General features: G+C 41.5%; 1 pseudogene; it reads left to right on the forward strand.

The window, feature by feature from the left end:
- Positions 1-2,584: 2,584 nt before the first annotated feature.
- Positions 2,585-2,702, forward strand: LOC150099285 (U2 spliceosomal RNA; annotated as a pseudogene).
- Positions 2,703-6,241: the final 3,539 nt, after the last annotated feature.

A 6,241-nucleotide genomic window follows, 5' to 3' on the forward strand; every position in this document is an offset into this window, starting at 1 on the left:
CTTTCTTTGTTTTGTTACATGTTTCCTTTTTAGGATTTTTCCTTTTTTTTAAGTGAAAAATCAACGAAAAACCTCAGTTGACCTGTTTTAGCTGTTTGCCCCCTGGGGGGGCAAACAGCTAAAACAGGTCAACTGAGGTCTCTTTTACCTTCTCTACCACTATGCACTCTATCTTTATTTCCTCTCCTACTATCTGCTGACTCTCAGCCTATCTTACTCTACAGGCCGATGATGAAGATTGTTGAACTCACAAAAATATATATATATAATGTAAGGAAGTGATCCTATATTATAATGTACCAATAGCTGATATTGTCGGAATCCTTCGGGATTTCGATTCCATTAATGTTTTCTTTAGCATACTGCGACAGTTTCGTGCGCTCAGTGGTCTTCACACTAATCCCGAAAAAACAATAATCAAAATTTATGGAAATTTTGGCCATGTCAGTCTTCCGTATGGTTTGAAACTCACACCCGGCCCCTTAACAATTCTAGGCATTCCCTTCCTCGCAGCCCCTTTAAAGCGAAAAACTCACCCCTTTCAATCCCAACTACCTTTCATTTGAAGGTAGAGCGACTGTTATTAAGACAATCCTGAAACCAATGCTGCTACACACCATCAACTTAACAAACATCACAGACAAACAAGACAACGCCATCTACAGACATATCACAAACTTCTTCTGGAACAACAGGAAACACGAGGTATGCAGGGCCTTTCTTCATCTTCCCCCACACACAAGGGGGGAGGGTTCGCCCTGCCAATCCAGAAATACTGCCACTTAACCAAGACAGCTCAAACCATACGGAAAGCATTCGCATCGAATCACCCTTCTAGCAACCTCATTAGATACTTTATAGCAGTGGTCGCCAAAGGGGTCGATATGACATTGTTAGGAGTCGATAGAAAAATATAAGACATCATTGTATGGGTAATATTTAATTCGGTTAACTTGGATTACCTCCATGGCAAAAGACATGGAGGTAATGACAACGCAATTAAGAGTGAATCGTGGGATCAGTACCTTACAGGTCCATGAATAGGACCTGTAAGATGGAGTAAGGTCTGAAAATAGTTACTGAGGCCAATCAAGTAGGCCAAAATGACGTATTTACCAATAAACGGATGTTGGTGGTTCCTGCCGGCCGGCGCACTGGGAGCGAGATTGCAACACGTGCGTGGTTCTTATTTACTGATACTTACAAGTATTCGATTCCAGTCTCATTTTTGCGCCTCGACATACAAGTGAGCGTTAATGTTTTAAATTCATCAACATACATATTATAATTCAATCGTTATTCATTCACGAACTAAACTTCTCTATGTTGAAGAGTTGAGCAGCGCTGGTAATAATACCAGTGATATTAATACCAGTAGTTTATTAATATCACTAGTAATACCAGTGATATTACTAGTGATAGTAATAGTAGTAGTAATATAATAATATATACTATATTATACATACAGTAAACACTGTAACTATAAAATAAACAATCTAAAAACTCACATAAACGTCTTTTTTTTTGCTTGTTCTATTATAATTACGTAATAGTAAAATAGAGGGGGGTCGATAAAAAGTCAAGAAACTCTTGAAGGGGTCGACAGGCAAATAACTTTGGCGACCGCTGCTTTATAGGATATTTCCTACCGTACTTTGGGACCACTGGCCACGCCGGACCATGTGGGGAAACGGTGCCGGAGTGGTACTATACAATCAGCAAGCTATTTAAAAAACTGGCAACGGATGGAGTCCGAGTACTTCAGCTTAGCCCAAACAAGCTGTACTGGAAAATATTCGACACATTTGGCTGGGAAAAACCCGATCTGGGCACGAACGAAGAGGTGCTCTTTACGAACATAAAAAACAACTGGGGACAACCCTTTCACCGGGAGAATTGCCTACGGTAGACTCCCGGTGAAACTTGTCAAATCCGTCTACAGCTCGCGACCATGTACTCCCGTCTGCGTCGCGGTAGAAACCGTAGGGCACCTCTTCTATCACTGCCCGCCAGTACAGCGTGTTTGGCGTAAACTGACCGAGGTGCTTGCGATCCCGGTGCTCACACACGCTAAAGTAGTCTTGCTACAGTTCTCGCCCCCGATAACCAAAAAAAGGAAACACCTGATTTTCCTAATAAATGTGATTAAACATCACATCTGGAAAAAACTCCTTCTCACTGAGGAGGACCGCATTATCTCCGTATTAGGAACTGTCTCTCCTCCGTTTCCTGGAGCAGGAAAGGTACCGGCTGGGCGAAGACCGGTTGCTGAGGAGATGGTGCTGCCCACCAACCATCTGCAAGATCACACAGGGGGGAATACAGGTGTGCGTGCACCTATAACCATTTCGTGTTGTAGGTGTGGGGGGCGCTTTCGTACCCTCCCCCAAACCAACATCTATGTTATCGATTTCTATCCAGCTTTCCATTCCCAGTTTAAGGCTTCTGTCCCTAGGTCGGGGTTAGGTTGTTTCAAAGAACCAAAGGTAAAAACGGCAAGATACTCCAAGAATACTCTAAGAATGTAAGAACTGTTTCGCAAAACTATTGAATAATTCACCAATGAACTATGTTATTCACTACAGATGCTTCTCGGCCTTTTGGCTAAGATCAAAGTGTAGTATCTGTTCTTACAAAGTTTACCAAGCTAAGTGAAACTGTAGTATCTGTTCTTAGAAGTTAATATCGGTTACGGATCCCACCCGGCTTTCGCGATATTAACGGACCAGCGACAGATAGAGCAAACCCCTGACTGGGGCAATATCAAAACACTCGGTAGTGGCGAGAATAGTGTAGGTCCCCCTCAACAGCTATGGCCAATGTTTTGCCACGTACCCGGACCCTCCGCATTGAAACTGACGCCGACCTACGACTCCGACTTTTGGCTAAAGCCCTCATCGACAGCGTCGGTGCGGACCAGATGTTTGGTTTCGCTCCCTTTGGTGGTGGTGGCAGATTCCATAAGGAGCGCGGAGACCAGAGACAAACTGCTTGAAGGATTCCAATGCAACGGAAAGAAATAGTTCCATTCATGGTGGGGAGCATTATCAAATACTGAAAATCCCCAGATTCCCTTCGGAATACATAGAAAACGACGAGAAAATCATCCACGAGGTATTCGGGAAATGGGGTGTTACTACGCAACGTATAAGTTCTCAATGATGCAGATAACCCACAATGGAAGTCGGGCGAAGTCAACATCTCGCTCGAGATGAAAACGGCCGTCCCGAACTTTGTCGTCATTGGATCCGCCAGGGTAATGGTAAACTACCCTGGCGTAAAAAAGCAATGTTTCGGGTGTGGCGCCTTCACTCATCTTGGGGTGGACTGCCCTCGAGTGAAGTGTAAAAACTGCCTCAAAGCAGGCCACAACCAGGACAAGTGTGAGGCAGCTTGCCCGAAATGCGTTGCCATAGATCACAAAGTGGACACCTGCCCATCCAGAACCCTAGCAGAGAGGATGGAAGGTGCTATCACGTCAGCAACTCCACCAAGTAATGGAAATGACACAGCACAGGAAGCTTTTCCACCTTTTGAGGCCACTCCTGATGCTACAGAAAGCCATACCGCCATATCTAAATCAAAAAAAAAATCCCGCAAGGGGAAAAAAAACGACCTTCACTGCAGAAACGAGCAATAAAGTCCCAACAGAAGAAACAACCAATGTTGAAACCATCATGGCAACTCCAGCCGAAGGAAAAGAAACTACCAATGCTAATATAGATAAGCAAGAAGAAGATGAAGTAGAGGAGATGGAGACGAACACCAACACTTCCAAATGGCCATTAAGCATCACAGTATGCCTACCAAGAATTCCCCCATGCGAAAGCAGGGCAGACTCTAAAGTTTCTCTTGAAACTTTAGAGTCTGCCTCCTCTATGAGGGCGACCTCCTCATAGAGGATATAAGTGAAGTCACTCCAGAGGAGATACAGGGAGTTCTGGATATAGATGCTCAGGTGGAGGCGGCATTTTTCAGTACTCTCTGCCTACTAGACCTAGCCCGGGGAAGTAAAGTGGCTGAACAAATTTTAACAGCCTACAACAAACGAAAGTAGGAAGACCTAAACCTCACCCTACTCATTGCCTCCTTTGCTTAGATTCACCAGGTTATTTCAGTTCACGAAAGAGGGGGTGGGGCTCAGAACCCGAGCGATGAAGGCTTACATCGAGGCGGTGCAGCTCCCTGTGAGCTGCAACACTCGGGGTAGGCTCCTCCCCTTCCTCTAAGTCCCTTTGCTCCTATTCCAACCATAAGAACCGTTTTAGAAGCACCCCTGGGGGGGGGGGGGGTAAACATCTAAAACAGGTCAGCTGAGGCCTCCTTTTATCTACTCTACCACTGTGCACTCTATCTTTGTTTCCTCTCCTACTATCTGCTGAATCTCAGCACCTATCTTACTCCACAGGCCGATGATGAGATTTGTTGAACTCACGAATTATTATTACTACGTAGGAAGTGGTCCTATGGTCCTATATCACTACATTGCTCCTGTTTTTTATCCCTTGGTTCGCTAATAATTTATTTCATTTTTCGATGTCCTGCATCACTTCATTCCTTTGACCTAGAGACAAACCATGCCTAACACCATGACAAGGTACCAATTGTGACTATTTTCATGTCCTTGCGATATATGGATATGTCTCACACGGATGTGATAGGATTTTTTTTCTCTCGGAAACTACGGTTTTTCATCCCACAGACCCTGCAAACCATGCAGAAGACGGGCACCCACAATAAGCCGTTTATAGAACTCCAAATGATCCTTTGGTTTTCCCATTGTGAGCAACCCTATTGACGATTACTGACCGGCAACATTCTTAAATAGTCGCCTAGAACACATGACCAAGTATTTTGCAAAGTTATTTTGTTAGATGCATGATTTTCAAGTTCATCTGCTATTTGATAGTCATTCAAAACAGTTCGTACAATAATAATCCTTTTTCTGGCAATATACAAATCGGAGTTCTCGTCCCAAAACCCTCTGTCTGATACCTTTGAATTTCTCTTTGGTATAAAATTATTTTATAACTCAAGTAGAGAATTTTTAAATCTAATTGTATCTTTCATAAATGACTTCCCATTTTTTTAGGACTATTTTAATCTGCATTAACTTCATGCCACATTTTTACATAAAGACTAAAAGTACATTCAGCCAGTTTACTACACTTGTGAATAATAACTTAAAAAGATAGTCAAATATGCCACTAAAATTAATCTGAATTGAGATACTGAGATGACAAAAATTAAGAGAAGATTCTGAATATATCTAATAGATTCAAATCAAACAGATGGAATACTTTAACAGAACAAATCTACTAGAAGGTATACATTTTGTGAAGATGAGTTATCCAATCTCATACGGAGATAGGAGTATTTTTCTCTCCTGGAAACTCGGGGATTTTTACCCCCCCAAAACAAGCAAAGTTATTAGATGAACGTAAGCAATCAACTTGTTACAACCGTGTTTTTTTTTTAATTTAATTTATTTATTATTAACCCAATCGCTTGCGTAGTTGTGATGTGGATCTTCCTATAGGGAAGTATTTTAGAATCATAGATGTACGATTCATTAGTAATTGCCTTTAAAGTTCAGAATCAAATTTCTCTTTTAGAAACCTATAAAACAATCCACATAACAACAGTTTGTATTACAGATGCTGAATTTATGCGATCAACCAGGAACTAAATGAGATTTGTATCATTATGTAAAATCATTATGAAAATCTCAGCAGATTTTCATAACGATTTTTAAAATATTAAACATATGCTGTGTTTCTCATCCGAAGAATACAGTCATGTTCTAAGAAAATGGTTCAGTGACGTCATTCTAGATGTATACCCACGTATGTGACTGCTTCAAGACACCAACTCTCTCTCTTTACTTGAGATGACATCCAAATGTGATGCCTTTCACCCCTAATTTCTAGTTCTCAAGTTAAAACACCGAGTTTTACAGTTGCCTTCTATTCATTTAATCTTTACATAAATTGTAAAGATTAAACTGTTCATTCCAGGAGTCAAATGTGAATCCTGTGGAGAAATGTCTATCAAATTCAAAGTACATAACGAACAGGTGAAATTATGTAAGTATTATATAACTATGTGATTTTCATGGATAAATTCGTCGAATACTCTTTTGGAAAACGCTACTGGAGGGTAAAAACTTCGAGTTTCTGACAAAATATCATAATACAGTCAGAGGTATGGCGATATTTGTCCATTTTCCTCCTGTAAATGA

This window comes from Typopeltis vanoorti, chromosome 14, assembly GCF_054136105.1.
Source record: "Typopeltis vanoorti isolate ZY-2024b chromosome 14, IOZ_Tvanoo_1.0, whole genome shotgun sequence".
In the NCBI taxonomy this organism is placed as follows: domain Eukaryota; kingdom Metazoa; phylum Arthropoda; class Arachnida; order Uropygi; family Thelyphonidae; genus Typopeltis; species Typopeltis vanoorti.